Below are 22968 nucleotides of genomic sequence, written 5' to 3'. Positions count from 1 at the left end.
AGACCTAAAGCAAGCTTTTTTAGTTTGTTGGTTTTCCCTGAGGTTGTTTTTCAGTAGTGTATCTGTCAGAAGGCCGTATGCTCACCTCCCATTATAAAAAGCATGTCATTGACAGTGACAAAAGTCTTCCCCTCCAGTTCCAGAGAGCAAGCATTTAGGTATATCTGGATGGGGTTTTATAAGTTAAGAATTGGGCCAAAGCTTAAAATCATTTTTTTTTTTCATAAAACACACACACACACACACACACACACACACACAACTTACCAAACAAAAATGTCTACATGTGGTTCTTCTGTCTTTGAGTAAGAGGGGAAAAAACATAGTTCTCTCTCACCTGTAATGGCTTACTTTTTTCAGTAATACCTGCTGTAGTCCAAAAATGAGCCCTTTTGTTTGGTTTAAAAAAGACCAACTTCAAAGCATATGGATTTGGGTTTGTTTTGGATGTGACTTCAAATAGTTGGTTTACTTATCTGCCCTTTATCAGGAGTTCTGGAGCCTTGATCATCAGGCAGGAAATTTTGTTCAGGACAGACTTGTAAGGTTGACGTCTCCACCTTGGCCCAGCAGAGCTGGTGTTGGCCATGGAAATACATCTCTGGAATTCTGAGTGTTGGCCTTTCGAAGCTAACAGTGGGCAGAGAAAGGTGGTGCATGTAGGGCTGGATTCAGTTGCTGGGACTTGGACTGTTCATCTCAAGCATTAAAGTCCAAAGGCTTGGGGACACTTGGATAGTGGTTTGCTCCTGCCTGTTTCTGCACCTCATGCATCCTTGGGAGACTGGGGTCTTTCTGACAACCTGCTTGTAAATCTCTTGTTGACAAAAGATCCAGGAGCTAGTGCCACCTAGAACCTGAAATTGGTGGGAGCTCTGTGTCAGTGTTCAGAAAGCTTGTAACCCTTGTGGTAAGAATAATGAGACTTTCCGCCCCCACCCCTATCCTGAATAATGGTCCCAGTTCATACTCATTCAGTACCCACTGTGTGTCAGGCCCTATTCTGAGTCTTCCTATGACACTGCTTCTTCTAATTTTCTGGGAACGCATCCATGGGGAATGCATTCCAAAACCCACAGTAGAAATTTTGATTTCTGCAAATCAAAATTTTAATAATGCTTGCAGTTAACAAGTAGCTTTGGATGCTCCCCAAACTAGGACTTGGGCACTTGTGACACTGGAGGAGCTGCATGGGAAGGTCAGTTTGAAAAGCTACTTCCTAAAGGCAGTGGTTGGTCACCACCATGTGCTCACTGACTGCCCATGCTGGGGGAATGGGATGGGATTACTAAGTTCCTGTTGTACTTAGATCACAGGAAAGATCTGCCTGTCCTCCAGTAAGGACACTCACATCTGTGGTGACGGCATGTTGGTGGCACTCACCAGGTACCCCCTTGCTGCTGTGTTCAAGCCTGGGTTTACAAGTTCCCTGAAACCACAGGCCCTGAGGGCCCTTCCCCCAACCCCTACAACACGGGCCAGGTGCTGGCCATGCTGCCCCAGAGTGACTGCTCAGTGTGCTCTCCCTAGCCTCCATGAGGAGTCCTCCTGAAGAAAGGGGAAGAAATGCAGGTTATATCAGGGCTGGAAGCAGGAAGAGAGGAGGGCCTGGCATTAGCTTTGTGATGCTCCAGCTCTCAAATTCCAGCTCTGAGGCCTTGGGGCCCAGTGCTGCTTGGTGGTTCTTGCTCTTTCAGCGTTCATCTGCAGGAGTCAGTGAGTGTACACACCAGCCCACCTGTCAACATCAAGCTCTGGGATGGGGAGGTCTCCTGAAATCTCAGGCAGCGATGACTCAAGGCTTCAATGGGGATAATTCTCAGTTTCTGTGCAGATTATGTTTTAAATGTGCGTGTATTCATTTGCTAAAGGTGCCACAACAAAGTCCTACAGACCGAGTAGCTTAAATAACCAAAATTTCTTGTCTCATAGTTCTGGAGGCTGGATGTCCCAGATCAAGGTGTCACAGGGCTTCTCTCTTCAGAGGCTTCTCTGTTTGGTTTGTAGATGGCCATCTTCTCCCTGTGTTCTCACATGGTCTTCCTTCTGTGTCTGTGTCCTCATCTCTTCTTTTCAGGACACCAGTGAGATTGGATTAGGACCCACCCTAATGTTTTACTTCAATTACCTCAAGACCCCGTCTCTACTACGTTCTGAGGTGCTGGCAGTTAGCACTCTAACATAGGAATCTGGGGAGAGGACATAACTCCATCCATAAGAGTGGCATGTCAGAGGGAAAGCCGTGCTATTTTTGCAGATACCATCAGCATGCTGATTACCTCAGATCAACCCACTGTTGCATTCCACATCCCTTGTCTTCCACTGCCAGGAGGAAAATGCCTTCTTTTGATGAATTTCTTGCCGGAAACTTGAGCCCTAGTTTATCCATGGGGGATGCATTCTAAGACCCCCAGTAGATGCCTGAAACCAGAGATAGTACTGAACGCTAGGTATACGATGTTTTTTTCCTATACATACATACCTGTGATAAAGTTTAATTTACATAGTAGGCACAGTAATAGATCTATAATAACTAATAGTAAGATAAAACAATTATAACAGTATGCTGTAATAAAAGTTATGTGAATGTGGTTTCTCTCTCAACATATCGTACTGTAGTCACACTTCTTGTGATGATGTGAGATGATCAAAGGCCTGTGAGACGAATGAGACAAAGTGAAGTGAATGAGGTAGGCATTGTGATGTGTCGCTCTCGCCAGCAAGAACGACCAGGAGACCTCAGCGAAGCAAGCTTTATTTCTGGGTAGCTGTTGGGATCTCTCCCACCCCGCCCGCGCATGTCTATATATATCAAAGTTGCACAACCAATCACTTGCCGCCACATAGATACAAAATCCTCAGTTCCGCCTACTGGCTCGCATCCGGCCGCCATCTTAATGGCGTGTTTACTTTCAGGCACCGACAAAGTTGTGCGGCGCCCGGGGCCCCCCCGCGGGCCCAGCTGGAGCAGCTCCGCACCGTGGCCACCCGGCGGCGGCGACGGCTTGAGGCAGCGGCGGCTGAGGCAACGAGCGGGCACGGCGGAGCCCAGAAGCATCACCGCGGCTGCCCCGGCTCCGCGCTGGCCCTGCACACAGCCCAACCCACCGCGCATGCGCCACAAGCCACTCGGGCACCGACATCTCCCCCTTTTCTTTTATATTAGGCATGCAAGGCAGGAGATCGTGCCTGTCTTAGGTTGTCAGCTGCCATGAACATGCTTACCCATCGTCGGATAATTCCCCCTGGTTGGAGAACTCCTGGCGTAGGTTGCTATGTGCATGCAGCCAATCTTACCCGTCATTGACTACCGGTCTAGCGCTGCCAGCCAGATTTGGGGAAATGTACCAGCTTCCAGTGCCATGCAAGCTTGTACTAGCGCCAACTGTTGCCTACGTTGTTGTTTACGTAATGATGCAAAACGGCGGAACATAAGGATTTACAATAGATACCCAATCCCGTGATGGAACTATGTCAATCTTATCTGCTTAACTCTTTCGACAGATTAGCAGCAATAGAAAGGTCATTATAGGCCATGGAGGTTATGCAAAGTCCAGAAAGTGATTGGATGCATCCGGTCGTCAATAGTTTCTGGAGAATGTCCACTTGTTACAGACGTGGTGAGAGCTACAGCCGCTGCAGTTGCTGCAGCTGCGGAGGCTGCTACAGCCGCAATAATGGCTGCAGTGATCCCAAAGTCTCTTTTATGTCTTGAGAGCAATACAGGCAAATCGTTAGGATTTACAGAAACAGGCATGGGAATGAAAGTAGATATACAGAAAGGAGGATGGCGGACTCATTCGTCAGTGGCATGGGGAACGGCCAGGCTTTCACTATTGCCCATTGGTGCATCTGTTGAAGGGATGCTGGTGTCGCCAGGATCGCTATCAGGCCGAGCATCAGGACAGGGCGGGCCATGTTGATCGATTCTTCTAATCAGTTGCTCCGGGACCCAGATAGGCACTTGGGCATCCTGTGGAAAAAGACAAACAGAACCTCGGTGCCATCTTAGGACTGGGTCAGGGCCTCTCCATTGGCCCGTGAGTATATCCTTCCACTTTGCCTGGGCTAGAGTGCGTTCGGTAACCGCTGCATGCCTGTCCGCTGCAGATGTACCATTATGGTCCAAGGACAAAAAATTTAAAATGTAAAGGGTGAGAGATGTAAGATCACGGGGTGACTTGTAGTCATCCCTTATTCCCCCTTTTCTTATTTTTTGTAAGCATCGCTTGAAGGTGCCATTGGCGCGTTCAATTATTCCTTGACCTTGTGGATTGTAGGGTATACCTGTAGCTATTGATTGGGGGCTGTATATAGTTTCAGTTGTCAGGCGGACGCTCATCTGTTCCAAAACGTCTCGTCCCCAGAGGGAAATAGGAATATTGAAGACATAGGGCTGAAAAGTTCCCCTATGGCCTTCGTCATCCTCCCACTCAAGGGTAGCTGCGCTTTGATCAGGACTTTGAGCGATTCCTAAATCCCTGAGTGTTTGTTTTGCTTGTGTTAGGGGCCATCTCGGAGGCCACTCTTGTTGGCTGATGATGCTCTTATCGGCGCCCGTATCCAGTAACCCTAAAAATTTTCTTCCTTGCGCCTTGAGGGTAATTATGGGCCTATCAGTCATATCCAGGGTCAGGCATGTTAGGTCAACTCCCGTAGACCCCAAACCTCTCGTACCTTTTTCTTTTCCTTTACTGGGAAAGGCTTCATGATGGCTAGGGAGTATGAGAAGTTGAGCTATCCGATCTCCTGGGCTAATTGCAGTAACTCCCCTTGGTGAAGACACCAGTATCTTGATCTCTCCCTCATAATCTGAATCTATTACCCCAGGGTGAACTATTAGAACTTTGAGATAAGTGGAGCTTCGGCCAAGTAATAAACCTACAGTACCATGAGGGGGGCCCCCTCTTAGATCGGAGGCCAATGCTTGAGTGCCCATCTCTGGTGTTAGGACCATTCGGGTGGCTGCTCTGATATCGAGCCCTGCTGATCCAGAGGTTGCGAGCCTTTTTCCGAGGGAGGATACCATGTCCTGGGCATTTGCGTTAGTGCTCCATAAATTTGTGTTGGGCCCCGGGGCGCGGGGCCCTGCTTCCCGTTTTTTGAGTCATTGAATTGAATCCGGTTATTCGGCGGCAGGGGATTTCCTTGAATATCTTTCTGGGACCTACATTCATTAGCCCAATGATTCCCTTTACGGCACAACCCAGGTGCAGGCTTGACTGGTCTAGGAGGTCCTTTACCCTTTGGACAATCCCTCTTAAGATGACCGTCCCTTCCACAAAGGAAACAAGCCTTGGAAGAACTCCTGGTTCCTCCACTGAAACTTCTTATCCCTTGGGCTACTGCTGCTGCCACAACTTGGCCCTGAACAACTGTATCAGTGATGTCTCGACACACTTTGATATACATAGTCAGGTCCTTAGACTTCCAAGGGCGGATAGCCTCTTTACACCATTTATTTGCTTGTTCATAGGCTAATTGTTTAACAAGGGGCATTGCTTGGTCCACATCCCCAAATATGCGCCTTGCTACTTGGAGCAGACGATCTACAAAGTCAGCATAGGGTTCATTAGGCCCCTGCAACACCTTGGAAAGTTGTCCCTGCAAATCGCCAGAACCCTGTATGGTCTTCCAAGCCCTAGTGGCTGCAGCTGCTATCTGTACATACACCCCTGGGGGGGTACCCAATCTGATTGTTTTGTCCCACAAATTGACCTCCTCCCATGAGCATGTCAATATTCCAGTGGGGATTCCCTGACATGGCGTTACACCGGGCAGTTTCTGAGCTACACTCTTGCCAAGCAGTTTTCCATATCAAGTATTGTCCACCAGACAGAGTTGCTTTTGCCATGTTAGTCCAATCGTCTGGGGTAAGGTTCATGCTACTGACTGCTTCCAAAAGTGAAAGTGTATAAGCAGCTTGTGGCCCATAAGTAGTGACTGCTTCCTTAAACTGTTTAATAAGTTTGAAGTCTAGTGGTTGATGAAACCTCTGTTGATTTTGATCTTCTAACACTGGGTATGCAAGAGGGGAGGGTTTAGTAAAGTCCGTAATGTCCCTCCATCCTGCATTTCTACATTCTGGACAACCGCATGCCCCTCGGGAGCATGAAGTGTTATATGGTGGCGGCCATTCTGCAGGTGGCGCTATAGGCCTACATTCAGGGGTAGGAATTCTTTACCTTCTGACAGAGGGCGCTAGGGAGTCATATTTTTTCCCGGCTTCTTTGTATGTCTTTCCCTTTAAAGGTTCGTTAGGGACTTCCTCTTTTAAGTGTGTCATGGCTTCCCCAAGCTCATCTTCAGAGGAGCTCTCCTCTGAATTTTCTCCCCCTCTGCTAGATCCTGCCTTAGAGGCTTCTCTGACCTGCTCCTCGATAACATTTTTAACCGTTTTATGGTTAGAGTCTAGCGGAGTGCCGTTAGCCTTAAGCACTTCCGTCAGTAATCCTCCCATCTTAGTAAACTTTGATCCCATTATTTCTCGTCCTATGCCTAGGAGCCCTTTTACTTCTCGTCCTATACTTAGGAACTTTCTCACTTCTCATCCTATACTTAGGAACTTTCTTATCTGAAATTTTGTGCACACTTACCGGATCGTTGCGTTCACTGAGAACTCCTTGGTTTCCGAGGTTTCCCGGGTTTCGGCACCACTTGTCGCTCTCGCCAGCAAGAACGACCAGGAGACCTCAGTGAAGCAAGCTTTATTTCTGGGTAGCTGTTGCGATCTCTCCCTCTCCCGCCCGCACATGTCTATATATATCAAAGTTGCACAACCAATCACTTGCAGCCACATAGATACAAAATCCTCAGTTCCGCCTACTGGCTCGCATCCAGCCGCCATCTTAATGGCGTGTTTACTTTCGGGCACCGACAAAGTCGTGCGGCACCTGGGGCCCCCCCGCGGGCCCAGCCGGAGCAGCTCTGCACCTCGCCACCCGGCGGTGGCGACGGCTTGAGGCAGCGGCGGCCGAGGCAAGGAGCGGGCACGGGGGAGCCCAGAAGCATCACCGCGGCTGCTCCGGCTCCGCGCTGGCCCTGCACACAGCCCAACCCACCGTGCATGCGCCACAAGCCGCTCGGGCACTGACAGTGATGCAGTGTTAGGCTGCTATTGATCTTCCAGACTATGGTTGTCTGTGGGTTACTGGAACTGGAAAGAGACCAGAGGGACTGTGGTATAGTTGCCCAAGACTGAGGCAGAATGGCTTTCTCTGGCTGGCTGCTGCCTGCCGAGAGACTGAACATTAATATATATATGTTAGATATTAAAAACTCCATGAATGACAGTGGAACAAAAAGAATAAGAACTGTACTATTAGGAAGATTTTTTTTTTTAAAGATTTTATTTGTTTATTTGACAGACAGAGATCACAAGCAGACAGAGAGGCAGGCAGAGAGAGAGAGAGGGAAGCAGGCTTCCTGCTGAGCAGAGAGCCCGATGCGGGACTCGATCCCAGGACCCTGGGATCATGACCTGAGCCAAAGGCAGCGGCTTAACCCACTGAGCCACCCAGGAAGATTTCAAAAATTTGGTTAGAGTTCTTTTAAGTGTGTGTGTGTGTGTGCATGTATGCGTTTATGTATGTGTGTGTGTATTTCACACCATATCAAGACACAAACCCTCCCTCCTAAGTAATTTGTCTTAGAAATAGGGAGGGACAAACTTTTCAACTCTTGACTAAAGTCTTTTTTTTCTTTTTTAAAGATTTTTTTATTTATTTGAGAGAGAGAGAGATCATGTGAGTAGGGGGAGGGGCAGAGGAAGAGGGAGATAAAGAATCCCAAGTAGACTCTGTGCTAAAGGCTTGATCCCATGACCCTGAGATCATGCCCTGAGGCAAAACTAGGGGTCCGAAGTTTAACCAATTCTTTGACTAGGATCTTGATTTTAGAGTTTCCTTCAAGGAAGATGTCTTTTCCATAGACAGTGCATCTTGTGTGTTTCCTATTCACCTATTTGTTTGACATTATAAAAGGAGTCTCAGGACTTACTAAACACCAGTACAGAAAGAGCACTGTTCTGAGAGTCAGTTTGGGAAAACAAGGCCTGGACCTGGGGGGCAGACAAGGTGAATGTCCAAGTCTCTGTGGCTGGCACCACCACACCTGGCCCTGGTAGGTTTCCTGGCCAGCTCAGAATTTGTGCTTCTCTTTCCACAGCCATGATATGATGGGAGTAGGAAACATTTGCTTTTCTTCTAAGCAGGTGAAGCCTTTTCCCCCTCGTTACACTTTTCACTAAAGAGTCTGCAGTTAATGGTATTGGGTTGTTGTGGAGCAGGTGGTCTGGGCTCTCCTGTTTACCACCCACCCCATAGTTCAGGAGTTCCCACAGACCTGACCATTCCTTTTGTTATGGCTGCTCCTTTCACATCATCCTGTAATGGTCTGGTCGTTTCCCAGCCACCCCAGCCCAGAAGCTGGAGTTACCACTATCCTGACCCTGCCTCACTGAGTATAGGCAACCAGTTCCCAGCCCTCTAGATGCTATCAGGGCAATGCCTAGGAATCAGACTCAAGGGATGAAGGGCGTTGGGAAGACAGCCCTCCTTGGCCCTGCCCTCACAGGTGTCACCTCAGTCAGACACATGCAGGCCCGTTCCCTTTGTCCAGGTGAGCCCTTCCAATTTGCCTCAAATATAGAACTTTAAAAGGATCCCCCCTTAGGACCACATGGAGGACATATAATTTCCCCTCCACAGGAGAGTTCTTCAGATCTTTGAAAGCTGCCTGGTAGCTCGCCTGTGGTCTATCCATAGTTAACATTTGCCAGTACTTACCACTTTGCATGTTATTAGTATGTTTGATCTAAACCCACCGTGGTAGGTGCATCGGACCCTCTAGAGGGCTTTAGACATCCCTGAGGGCCTGGCCCACCAGCACTCTGGCTCCCTTGGTGTGGAATGGGTCGACACTGGGGTGTTCCAGGCTCCCGGGGCTGTGTACCACTATCCCAAGACAAATATAGTCACTTCCCTAATTTACAAATAAAGTAGCCCAGGTCCAAGACAGTAGGCCCCTTGCCTAAAATCCTGCAGCTACTCAGGGGAGGGGCCACTGCCAGGTATCCTGGGCTGCAAAGCCCATTCTCATGGTGCCCCACCTCCTGCCCCCTGGCTTGCTCCAGCTCATGGAAGGCACCCTTCAGAGGTGCTCGCATCTGTCCTTCACTACCCCCCACCAGCAGCCTGACCTGGGTCCTCCTCACACCTTCTCTGGGGTGCCATGTAGTGTCCATGTGGTGTTCTCACCACAGTCTGCCCCCGACTCTCTGCAGCAACTGCCAGAGTCATCCACACAGATCCAAGAGCTCTTCTGGGCACTCTCTTGCTTAGAAGCCTGCAGGGGCTGTTGGCACTGTGTTAAAGCTGAAGAGAAGCTCCCTTGTCCAGAACAGACAGAAAGCAAATGGATTACTGTCTAAAAATCGGACTGCAATGGGCTATGTTGCAGAACTGCTTCGTCTAGAGAAACTGCTGATGCCAAGAAACAGGTCAGGGCAAAATGCATGTGTACATGTGTGTTTCTATAGTTCTCTATAATATATGCATACACACATATATAGGTACATATATGCACACAGATATAGCAAGCCAGACACGCACGTGTATGGGTTTCACTTAAGATTTTGTTCGATAAGAGAGTTCCAGCCATTTGAAGTGTTGACAGAACCCTGACTAGATGATTTCTAGGGTGCATTCTGACTGTGCCTTTCCAGGCTTTGGGTTTGGTCCATGGCTTCCGTCCAGGCGACTTTACTGAGGCATGATGGGTGCTCTTGGCGTTGAGCACAGACACTGAGCTCTGGGGTTCTGCGATAGAAAGACCTGGCTTGGGCCCCGAGGAGCAGCCAGAGTAGAGGCAGGGAGACAGCATTGCGGATGGGGCCTTGTCCTTCAGAGGATGGTTGTATCCAGGTTGTGCAGATGAGGACAGAGGAGGTTCTGAAAGACTCATTCACAGAGTCTTTCTGTGAGACATTGCTCACAGATGTATTAAGCACATGTGTGCCAAGCACCGTAATTAAAACAAAAAAATCCCTTCTCTCAAGGAGGCACTGGCGAAGTAATTTGATCGGTTGAGTGGAGCATAGCTGGATTCACACTGAAGGCCACCTGCAGCATCCAGGAAGGGTTGGACCAAGCCTACGCTGCCCGTTGCTTGCTAAGGGAGGAGAAGGATGCCTGGCCATGTGGCTCCTCGGTGTTTGTGGATGTCGTGCATCCCATTCCCTCCAAGAATTTCTAGAAGAAAAACCCATTAATAGTATAGGTGAGCAGAAATGGGAAATGCTAAATGTTAAAAAACTAAATGCTGTGCCCACCAGTTAATGCGAAGAAGAAATAAAGTTGTGCCTTCTTGGCCCGTGAAGTGATCTGCAACTTCCTGCTTTCTCAGCTTCCCAACTTGCTGTGGTGGCCGCCAGCTCTTCTCACCCCTCATTGCTGGATCAGAGGAAATCCCCATTTTCTGAGGGCACAATGCACTGCAAGGGCCTGACAAGAAAGATCCTAGGGTTGGCGGGCTGAGAAGGAGTTTGGGCAGGCTTGGTCCCCCTTGAAGTTGGGGGCTGGTGATAGAACTGCATGGAGAGCAGGCTTTGGTCCTGCAGCTGCTAGCTTGTGACCTGGAAATCATATGACTTATTTGGACCTCAGTCTCAACAACTGCAAAATGGGAACAGTGTCAGAGATCTTTCTTTCCTGGCAGGTGCATGACCAGTGGGGGTGGCCATTCCTATCACCAGCTCTTCTCCTGCTCCTGCTGCTGTCCTCAAGGGCTTCTGGAGGGAGAGTGGGAACAGCCTGTTTGGGCCTAGTTTTAGGGAAAAGGGTTCACCTCACTGTGCAAAGGAGCATAATCATAAACACAGCAGATCTGTCTCAAGTGGGAGGCCTGCCTTGAGCTCCATAAGTCCACAGAAATAATGGAGAAGCTGGGAGCTTATAAAGGGTTGAGTTGAGAATTGTCTAGACTTCTGGGAAGGAGGAGGCTGCATCATTGACCCCCTATCCCAGGGCTGTGGGAGTCCTTGCCCGCCTGTGCCCGAGAGCAGGGCAGCTTTAATTCTGCAGTAAGACCAAGCTCTCCATGGCAGAGTGCCAGCCACTGGGCTGGGGGATGCCAGGTCTGCAGCTGTAACCTGAGCTTCCCTGGTGTAAGAACATGGGAACAGCATGGCAGAACCAGCACTCTGGGGGGCTTCTAACAGACTCAGCTTCAGGGGCAGGGGCAGGGGCAGTGCTTCTAAAGGAAAGTCCTGATTTTTAGAGGGAATTCTTTTGTCACATCCTGCAGTTCTTGGCAGGTATTCACAGAGAAATGGAGGATATTGGCTTGATGTGCCAGCGGCTGTTAGACAGATCTACCCTGGCAGCCCAGCAACTTGGACTGCATTGCTGAGCTCAGCACACACAGTGCCTCCCAGCCCAGTGCCAACTTCATTAGAGGGTCCATGTGGCCACCAGGGCTCAGGGATGCTCCACCTCAAGCTGGAGGACTGTTGGCTTTTACAACAGTTGTAAAAGCCAAGTTTACAAAGAGAAAATAATCCAGAAGCAAGACTTAATTTGTGTCCAGTGTTTCTCCTGACTCCTCATAAGTGTTTACCAGGCACACTGCAGAATTACCCTCTGCAACTGGAGGAGACGTTGGCTCTTACCACCTTAAAGGTGAGTGCAGAGCCTGTATGATTTGTAGTACCACAGGTGGAGTGGCTGTGGTGATAATCCTCATGTTTCGTGGAGATAAGGTAAAGGTGGCTGAACTCACCAGTAAGGGAACATGTTTGGTCCCATACTGCATCATGGATCTTTGATTAACTGCTTGCACATGATCTCTTGTGTTCCTATGTCCTTGATCCAGAGGTTGGTGGATATAGACTCAGCAGTGCCCTCACCTGGGGCTGGTGAGAGATGCAGAGGTCCCAGGTACCATCCAGACCCACAGAGACAGGATCTTGCCTTTTGATAAGATCCATGGGGAATTGATATTTGAGTCCCTTCGACTTTGAGAAGCCATGCAGTGCAGGATTTACACCTGGATGTAAATACATATTTTTCTTTAATTACTTCCTATTTTCTAAACATGAATGGGACAATAATCAGTCTTTATGTTCTCTTGCCCTCTTGACAGAAGCTGTTATTTCTGTAATTCCCTAATTAAGACATTTCTTTTTTTTTTTAAGTGGCAAACATCGATTACCTACAAATGATGCACTTTTGAAAACCTCTGGATAAAATATAATTGAGTGATATTCTTTCATAGATGTAATTTCAGGGATACTTTTTTGTATTACTGGTAGATTGACCCATGTGGGAGCAGCTTGTGTTGGCTGGCTCCAATCTGTGTAGTAATTAATTAGGAACAGTTTTTCCTGGGGTGAATCCTTTTACAGCTGGTGCTGTGTCCCCGACTTCGTTGAACTAGCAGCCTCTGTTCCCACCAGCTTTCCTTAATGAGAGTCACTGGCAACTGGACTCCTAATGTAGCCCCCCTGCCCCCCTACTACAAAATGCCGTTCCACATCTGAACTGTTTTGTTTCATACTGTTGGCTGGTCTTTCACAGTCTGCACCCACCCTGCCTTTCTGAAATTCTCAGTGCACACCTCCCAGAGTGGACACACTTTCAGGAAACACTAGCAGTTTGGAATATCATCCACAGCATGCCCCAGACCTCCTTTGCTTGATATCCCAGGTTTCCGTCCAGGTGTGAACTTGGGCAACCTTGGGGATTTCCTCTGTTCCTGGAGCCTGGCCTCTTTTTAGGTCACTGCCTGTTTTTTTAAATTCCAGATACCACTTCCTGTTCTCCAACGCCTCCAGAAATCTTGCAACAGAAGATTAAAATATATAAAAATATTCTTTGTTTTTAAAGTTTAAAAAGTAAGGGTAACACTCATTGACTGACGTGAGTGTTTGTGCGCACGCGCGCCTGTGGGTGTGTGTGTGTAGATTGGTACATAGAGGTACATATGCAGTTTTCCCATAGAGAGCTCTCTGCCCCAAGAGCCATGTTTTTACCACGCTGGTCAGCTGAGACTCAGGAGGCAGTCTTTGGCAGAAATCACAAAGGATGGAACCATTTACAGAAACTGTTCTTCCAACCTCTGCCTGTTTCATATCAACTGTTCTTAGGGCCTTCAGGCTATTTTGGGAAGAGGCCTTGCTTAGTTAGGTCTCTTGGAGTATTCAGAAAAGGTAACAGACTCTAAAAGGTTATTGGGAGTTCTCCATAAAAACAACTAATAAGAGAGAAAGAGAGTTCTCTCTCTGCGTCAGTATCTATATGCCAATGTCTACAATAAATCTATCTGTAGATGTCTATTTCTAGAGAGATATAGACCTATAGGGGTGTGTGTTTGTGTGTGTGTGTGTGTGTGGATCTGTATGTCTAGAGAGATTTGTTATAGAAATTGGCTCATGGGTTTATGGGAGGTGAGAAACCTCACGTTCTGCCGCCTGCAAGCCGGAGACTAGCAAAGCTGGTGGTGTAATTCAGTCTCAGACTGAAAGCCAGAGAATCAGAGGAGCCAATGATGTAAATCTCAGACTGAGGGCAGAAGACAAGATAAGATATCCCAGCTTAGTCAGTGAGGCAGGAAAAAAGAACAGATTTCTCTTTCCTCCATCTCCTGTTCTCTTTAGGTCCCTGGTGGATGACGCCCACCCATGTTGGGGAGGACCATGTATTTTACAGAGTCCACGGATTCAAGTGCCAGTGTCATCTCGAAACACCCTCATACACACACACCCCCAGAAACAGTGTTTAATCTGGGCAAGTCCTTGGCCAGTCAAAGTGACACATAAAATTAACCATCACATATGTTTACTTGGCATCTTGTGGGGTTTTCCTTGGAGAGCGTTTGAGAAGTAAAAAGTAGGGGAGGCAGATCTAGCACTTTGGCGTAGGCCCTGACCATCGTTTGAGCATGGACTATTCTGCTTCTGGTCCTGACAAATGGCTTCAGAGGGACGTGATCCTGGGGGCTGCTGAAGGAGCAGAGGGGAATGGAATGGAGCTGTGGTGAGCAGTTTTAGGCTGGGCAGGGAGATGAGAGACCGGCCCTGACATGGCCATGGGACCTTGACCACGTAACTCCTCCCATAGCCCAGGATTGTTCCCTATCTGGAAACGGATGTTGTTGGATCTTAAGGTCTCCCGTCTCTGCTCTGTGACTGCCTTTTATGGAAAAGGGCAAGGACATGGCAGAGGGGTCGTGAGATGGCAGAGCTAAATAGCTGTGCCCGTGATGTCACAGCATCCGGCCACAGTGCCCACTGTGGGCGCTGCATGTCAGGCCCCATGTGGCAGCGGGGACACAGGGATGTGAAATCTGCTTCCCGGATGAGTAGAGTGTCAAACAGTGCTGGACTCGGGCTTTCAGTGGAGGCCTGCTCTCATCTGCCTTGTTATGCTGTAGGAGTGGTCCAGCTTTGTCAAGAATAGAAGAGAGGAAGACAGACTTGGGCAGCAAAGATTTAAATTAGATGTGGGGCCAGACTCTCCTGTTAAGAAAATTATGTGTACTAACCTGTGTGGGAGAGGGCGGGGGGACAGAATTCCCTGCAGCGCAGCCTCAGTTTGGGGAGGACACTCCAGGCTCTGCTGCACCGTTGTCAGCAAGTGGCTATAAAATGAGAGATATATTCATTAGCAGAAGGAGGAGGGGTTTGGATAATATTTAACAGAGAGGGCTCTGTTGGCCAGAGGGTCTGTGCTCCAGAGAATGACTGGACATCACCGGTTTGGGCACCTGCCTGGGCTGAAACCTCTAAAGGGGCTAATCTTCACTAGCACCCTTTCCGGGGTCTTGTTATTCCTCGCCCCATTGAACAGGATCATTGTCATCCCTACTTTATGTGTGGCAATCAAAATCCCAGCAAGATGCTTCAGTTTTTTGGATTTGCCTGACTTTGCCCGTGCCTTTTGTTCTCCCAGTGAGGTTTCCAGTTCCCAAACTCATTCACGCACCCTAACTGATAACGAGTGCCCAAGCACATGTATCTTCCCTGTGATGTATGCTTATTTATTATAAATTGAATTCTGTGCATTAGGTTGAACCATGACTACTGTCGTGGGTCATGATACTACTAAACTAATACTTTCAGTACCTTATAAAATATTTTATAGGAAAGAAACATATCAGGATGAGATTAAAAATGAGTATCAGTAGAAGTCCTGTAGTAACTTGCTTCTGCGTGGTTGATCTTGTTGGAGGCCAGCACGGGTAGAGTGGCTGTGTGGGCATTTGTGTCCTCTTGTCACAAGTGGATTATATGTGTGTGTAACAAGGGGAGTGATCAAAACTGCTTTTCCTCCCTGGAAGAGATGGATATTTGTCACAGTGCAGTGGGAGCCTTAGAGACAAAGAGCCAGAGTACCCCTCTCTGTGTTCCTTTTATTCCTTACTTTTCCACTGTTTTCTTCTGGATGAAGACAGGACAGTTCCCAAAGAGCATGTTAGAGTGACCCTGGCAGGGATTAGGTAAACTGCACCACCATTAACTCTCTGTCTAGCAGGAGCACGTCTGGGGAGGACAGAACCACAGCTGCCCCAGCTGCCTCCAAAGGGAAGTGCACCAAAGTGTGGAGAGGGAGCAGGGAGGCAGGGCTGTTTGGCCAGGAGGAGAATTGCTGTCTGACTTTGTATCGTTGGGTAACAAAGGGGATCCTTTTATTTGTTCAGACTTTTAATCCTCGTAAGGATTAGGGATTGGGTCAGGAGAATAAGTATTGCTAGCCAGTTATGCATGGGATTTGGAGCATAATTCTGAGTCACTTTAAGCAACAGGGGCTCCTACTGTTGATCAGCTTGGCAGCGCAAAGTGGGCAGGTGTTGACATAGCAGTGCTAATGGCAGAGGAGCAAGAGAAGTGTGCATGAGAGCAACATGCACAGTACAGTGGCTCTCCCTGAGCAGAAGCCCCCTCCTTCCATCCCCGCCAAGCTGGACAGTGACCTAGGGGCACAAAGGAATGTCAGGAAGAGGATGGATGTCTCAAAGGGTGTAGGCTTCTTACTTAACTCTGTCTGGAACCAGTTGTGTGCCCTCTGGATTCCACTTTCTTTACTTGTACCCAGTATATAAGAAAATACTTTCCTTGTAGTGCTGGTGTAAGGTTTGGACACAAATTAAGACATGGCTCCTGGCACATGGCATGCCCCCAGTCACAGAGAGTGCTGTATTTTGTTCCTACGTAGGTCTGCACAGGATCAGGTATACTGTAGATGTTCTCAGGGCTGGGGGTCAGAGGGTTTGTGAGTGGGTCCCAAGTGGAGCCTAGGGTGATCAGAAGGTTTAGAAAAGAGGGGAACCTAGTGCAAATGAGTTGCCACAAGCAGAAGCCTGACCATCTGCTGTCATTCGGGATGAGTGGGACTCACTACTTGCTAATAGTCAAGAGACAAACAAATAAGCAGATGTTAAATTAATGATCTAAAATTAAACATGCCAAGTCCCAATGAAAATAATTTATTTCAAGAATTCCATGTGCAAGCAACTTAGACTTCTAAAAGTAAAGCCCTTGCTCTGGGCAGGTTACTTTTGCTGGAGGAGGAACTAAGCACAGGTGGAAAAGCAATTCTTTTCTTATAGAAATTAAATTTCTCAGCAGGAAGGCAGTCCAAGACGGTGGTGTAGGAAGACCCTGAACTCACTTCCTCCCAGGACACACAGAACCTATACCTGCATGTAGAGCGATTTCTCCTGAAGATGAACTGAAGTGTGTTTGAATAGTTTCCGCACAACAAGGAGAGAGGGAACCCATAGAGCAAAGCCAGAGACATGGAGACACAATGATACTAGGACCCCACTCCCAAGGCACTACCTGCAGTAGGGAGGGATGTTACAAGGAGGCCCATATACAGACTTGGCTGCCCTGAAACACACTGAGAAAACAGCGGTTTAAAGGGCAACTAGGGAGGTAGATGGGAGATGGGCTAGATGAGTGGTGGGTATTCAGGAGGGCACTTGTTATGATGAGCACTGGGTGTTGTATGTCACTGAATTCTACTCCAGAAACTGATATTGCCCTGTATGTTAACTAATTAGAATTTACATTTAAATATAAATAAATAAATAAATAAATAAGGGCGGGTGCCTGGGTGGCTAAGTTGGTTAGGCATCTGCCTTCAGCTCAGGTCATGATCCCAGGGTCCTGGGATGGAGTCCCTCATCAGGCTTCCTGTTCAGCAGGAAGTCTGCTCCTCCCTCTCCCTCTGCCCGTCCCCTGGCTTGAGCTCTCTCTCGCTCACTCTCTCCCGCGAATAAATAAATAAATGGCAACTAGACTGTCAGTAAAGGGAATCTACTTATTAACCCTAGAGCCTCTACCAGATGGGCAGGAAACTGCTTGAATTCTTCCTGGGTTGAAGGTGCCAGTGAGAAACAGTTCTTTTATGTTTACACTCAATCTTGATAAACCCAGTGGGTGCAGGTTCCAGGGATTCTAGCCAGACTGCTAGGGCCACCTCAGCATGCCCAGACCCCTAGGTTATACCAATTCCAGCTTTCTCCCTCTGCACACCCTGGGCATCCCTAGCCAGCACCCACCCAAGCTCCAGCCATTGGGTCAAGGGGGCCATGGTACACTGATGAACTCAGGGACCCCTGTGACCTGTGCCCAGTGCAGTGATCCTGCTAAGAGGCAGTCCCAATATGGTATGCCATAGAAATGCTCCTCCTTCCACAGTTGCTCCAGCTTCAACCTGCCAGAACAGTCCAGTGTGGTGTGCTCCAGGACACTCCTGGCTTGTGCCCACTCTAGTCTTGCCATGCTGGCTCCTATGTCGCATGCTGGCTCCTATGTCGGACCTTGACCTGCATCTGATCCAGCCATCTCACCAAAGCAAACCCAGTATGGCCTGGGACCCTCCTGCCCTATGCCTGCCCCAGCTGGCCTGACAAAGTTGCCAGGCGCTCAGTTTACACAGGGACTTTTGGTTACAGTGTGGGGAGGAGTTGGGAGCAGGTGGAATAGGTAAAGGGGCTTGAGAGGTACACGTACAGTTATAAAGAAATATGCCATATATAGCACTAGAAATACAGTCAGTAATATTATAATAACTTCAGTAACAGACTAAAAGTGGTGATCATTTCAGAATGTATAAAAATATCAAATCACCAAGATATTGTCAGTTATACTTCAATAAAAAATAAATAGGAGCGTAGGAGCAGAGACAGTCTTTTGCCATCAGCAAAGTGTTAACATTCAGCATATAGAAGAATCACGTGAGCCTAGGTTTTAAAAATAAACATAATTATAAAAGAGAAATACATAGGATTTTGGATAGCTTCACTGGGACCAAGAAAACAAAGCAATGAATTTTATTATTCTAGGTTAGAGACTGCCACCAATCCAAATGCAAATCAAAGAAAAAAGATGGGCTTCCCAGGTTCCAAATTATTGTTGATCTCACTTACATTTCACATGCTTCAACAGGTGGTTTATCCTTTCTCTTTCTTGCTTCTTCCCAATATTGACAAACAGTATTTAAAAAGACGAGTATCATATTCTAGATCCCGCCTTAGTTAATCTGCACAGCAAAAAGAACTTGTATTTTTTATTTGTGAATTTTAAGGACTTCAATTTTTTAAAATAATTTTTTTACCCAAGTTGGGATCTTTATGGTAATAGCTTCTGATATCTCAGAGCTTAAAAATGAGCCAGGAATCTAGCAAGAATTTGATGAACTGTAAGTCACTCATAGCCTGTTGCCTCTGATTTTCTCTCTAGAGGGACAAAACTAATACTTTGTTTTTAAGTTGTGAAAGAAAACATGATAATTAAAGCTTAGTAAAGAGAAAGAAAAAAAACAAAAGAGATTCACCAGAAATTCCACCATCCAGAGATAACCACTCTAAATATTTGGTAGTATCTCCTTCCTGATATTTCTGATGCCCTAATATGTACATACACACATCTGTGCATGAATGTAATAATTTCTAAATGCTGCCCTTTCTATTTAGGTTTTCTGGCATTACTAAACATTCCATTTGAAATACTGCACCACGTGTCTAGATTTGAAAGAAATACTCATTAGAATTATCAAGAATTAATTGCATTTCCTATTTTTGCTTTTTGTATAAATCTGGCTCTGTAACTATTTCTGAGTTTTACCTTAGTATTTTATCCTAGATTTGTTTGCTCATAGTATTGAACCAAGTATTGTTAATTTTTACCTCCTAAATGTATCTAAACCTACCGGCCCTTCTTCATCTTTGTAACCACAGGTCTCCATTGAGCTAGAATGCTCTTTGTGAATCCCAAAGATTCACTCCTCTTACACAATGGAGCTCCGTGTGTCTTGGTGCCTTTTGTTGGCCTCTCTGTATCAGTGACCTATGGACTTCACCTGCATGGTCTTCTGTCTGGATCACCTAATCCTAGTCATTTTCTCTTTTAACAGTGATCACTCGTGACCTCATTTCACTTTCAGATGAGTCCCCTCTCTATTAAAGGACTTATTTTACTGGTACCTCAAACACAATCCATGTAAAATCGAACTTGATCTTTCCCCTCAAAAGCATTTCATCACAATTTTCCACATTTCAGTTAATGGCCACTTCATCCTTCAGGTTATTCCTGCCAAAAGTCCTGACTCCCCTCTTCTTCCTATTTGATACATGACTGTAAGCTAGTCTTTTTCTACCCCCCTGGACCAAGCCATTGTCTTTTGCTTGGGTTACTGTACTACGCTCCACACTACCTACACTCCTTGCTTCGGCCCTCCCCCCTCCTTCTCTGCCCCTTACCCACCCAGTCTCCTCTTCAGGCCTCCAATGGCTTCCTGTCTCACTCAGTCAAAACTGATAATGGCTCACCAGCTCTATATGATCCTCCCCTATCATCTCTGACATAATCTGTTACTACTCTCCTCCTTTCTTACGTCTCACCAATCCACAGTGTCCTCCTTGCTTTTTCCCCAGAAGCTGGCATGGTTCTGCCTCAGAGGCTTTGCACTTGCTAGTTCTGTCTACAGTGTTCATTCCCCAGCTATCTGCATGGCTGACCCCTCACCCCCCTGTAGGTCTTTGCTTAAATCTTGTCTTCTCCATGATTATTTCTGTGACTTCCTCATGAAAAGCAGCCTTTACTCACACCTGTTCCTTGGCTAGGCTTTGCCTTTTTGGCCATTTTCTGCCTTATTTATTCCCCATAATAATTCTTCTCGAGCAACATACCACATATTGTACTTAATTTTTTTCATTGTCTGTCTTCTCCCCTTCAAATATAAGCTCCATTTGAGCAAGAACTTTTTATATTGTCTATGTCTTTATTCCCAATGTCTAGAATAATGCCTGATAATTACTAGGTGCTAAATAAATATTTGTTGAATGAGGAAAGAAGGAATGAATGAAGGAAGGGGAGAAGGAACTGGGAAAGTGCCTCTTTTCCTGAGGTGAAAATAGCCTTGGAGAAGTCAGGTGACAATGTAGTTCCTAAAGGATAGGCAATTTATTAAGCAGGGGTTTTTTTTTTGTTTTTTTTTTTTTTTTTAGCTTCTCTGTAAGACCCATGCAGAAAATCAAAAGTTAGGGAAAATTAGTGTGCCACTGGGAGGGGGAAGACTTTTGCTAGTTATTATCAGTTGTAAACGTCATCTGTCCTTTCATTTATAATACTGCCCCATTGAGGTACAACTGACATAGAGTAAGCTGCATATATTTAAAATGGACAATTTGATGAGTTTTAACGTAAGTATACACTAGGGTAGCTGTCACTGCAACCAAGTCAGTTAACATGTCTCTCATCCCAAAACGTTTGTAAAGCCTCTCTCACACTTTCCCTGAGCCCGTGGGCAACCATTGATCTTTTAGTCCCCGTAGATTATTTTGGATTTTCCAGAGATTGATAGTATGTACTTTTGTCATCTGCTCTTTTCCTCTTGGTACACTTTGAGATTCATCTAAGGTGTTGTGTGTTAGTAATTTGTTTCTTTTCATTGCTAGTGATGTTCCTTTATGTAACTATATCTCAATCGTATATCTCAATACATTAACCTATTGGTAGGCATTTGGATTGCCTATAGTTTTTGGCTGTTACAAATAAGAGTGCTGTGAAAATTCATATGTAGGTCTTTTTATGGAAATAGACTTTAATTTCTCTTAGATAAATAAAATACCCAGGAGTGGAATAGCTGGATTGTATGGTAGGTTAGCTTTCTGAGAACTACCAACCGCTTTCCAAATTGGTGGCATAATTTTGCATTCCCACTAGCATGTACGAAAGTTCCAGTTCTTCCACACCCTCAACAATATTTTGTGTGGTGAGTGGTCAACCAGTATTTTTCTTTTAGTTGTGGTAAAATATGTTTAATGTAAAATTAGCACTTTTTAACCATTTTAAATGTATAATTTGACAGCATGAATTTCATTCACATTATTGTACAACCATTACCACTATTTTCAAAAATTTTCATTAACCTACACAGAACTCTCTAACCATTAAGCTATACCTATAGCTCCAGCCCTTGGCATCCTTTTATCTACTTCCCGTCTCTGTGAATTTGCCTTTTCTAGAAATTTCATGTAAATAGAATAACTTGATATTTGTCCTTTTGTGTCATTTAATTCACTTACCATTATGTTTCAGGTTTCATCCATGTTGTAGCATGAATCAGAACTTTATTAGTTTTATGGCCTAATAATATTCCGCTGAGGGAATGCAAGTTGGTGCAGCCAATTTGGAGAACAGTGTGGAGATTCCTTAATAAATTAAAAATAGAGCTTCCCTATGACCCTGCAATTGCACTACTGGGTATTTACCCCAAAGATACAGATGTAGTGAAAAGAAGGGCCATCTGTACCCCAGTGCATAGCAGCAATGGCCATGGTTGCCAAACTGTGGAAAGAACCAAGATGTCCCTCAACGGACGAATGGATAAGGAAGATGTGGTCCATATACACTATGGATTATTATGCCTCCATCAGAAAGGACGAATACCCAACTTTTGTATCGACATGGATGGGACTGGAAGAGATTATGCTGAGTGAAATAAGTCAAGCAGAGAGAGCCAATTATCCTATGGTTTCACTTACTTGTGGAGCATAAGAAATAACATGAAGGACATGGGGAGATGGAGAGGAGAAGGGAGTTGGGGTAAATTGGAGGGGGAAATGAACTATGAGAGACTATGGACTCTGAAAACCAATCTAAGGGTTTTGAAGGGGCAGGGGATGGGAGGTTGGGAGAGCCTGGTGGTGGGTATTAAGGAGGGCATGTATAGCATGGAGCACTGGGTGTGGTGCATAAACAATGAATTCTGTTACACTGAAAAGAAATTAAATTTTAAAAATGAGAAAAAATATTCCATTGAATTTATATACCATATTTTATCCATTCATCTCTGTGTCTCTTCTTTTTTTGGGAGGGGACAGAACAAAAAAAAGGAGTAAACTCTTAATACTCCAGTTTATATTATACCTCACTGACTCTCATGCACATTTAAAACGCTTGCCCCCATTTGCTTTAGAACCTTCCCTCAGATCATCATACACAAACACAATGCTACTTGTAATTCTAAGAGGATTCACAGACCAAATTCATCCACTGTCATTTCCTATGAAAAAAAAAAAAAAAACCTCCTATGTAAACATTTGGAAGTGTTCCAGAATAAGTAGAGGCATTAACTGTTCCGTACGATTAAGATGAAGTGGTGATGTCTCAGAAGACCAGGTGGTTAGTGAAGGTTGGCACTCCTCACCCTTTCGTCCCCCATGCACCTGAACAAGAACACATCTCAACTGCACTTAAGCCCAGAGCAGGAACATTGTTGAAGTCTATGTAACAGTTGGTCTCATGGAGGAGAACACTAAGACAGGTCAGACTTTCTTGTGATAGCAAGCTCAATTTGTGTCAGACAGTGACCAGCATCTGCCACAGTGTGGCTTGCAATGTCCATTCATCTCTTGACAGACACTTGGATTACTTCCACTTTGGGCTATTCTGAATGATTC

The 22968-nt window shown here is 46.2% G+C and overlaps 1 protein-coding gene and 1 non-coding gene across 2 annotated transcripts in view; one reads left to right on the top strand and one right to left on the bottom strand.

Annotated features, from left to right (window-relative positions):
* The window catches only part of ATP10A (ATPase phospholipid transporting 10A (putative)), a 214176-nt gene that overhangs the window by 96962 nt on the left and 94246 nt on the right, over positions 1-22968 (top strand). The window lies entirely within an intron of this gene.
* Positions 22781-22902, bottom strand: LOC122894735. The gene has a single exon (XR_006381807.1). It is a non-coding gene; the product is annotated as a small nucleolar RNA SNORA28 (small nucleolar RNA).

Source organism: Neovison vison, chromosome 13 (genome assembly GCF_020171115.1).
Source record: "Neovison vison isolate M4711 chromosome 13, ASM_NN_V1, whole genome shotgun sequence".
NCBI lineage: Eukaryota > Metazoa > Chordata > Mammalia > Carnivora > Mustelidae > Neogale > Neogale vison.
Note: the sequence above shows the minus strand (reverse complement) of the source record. Positions and strands in the feature narration are given on the sequence as shown.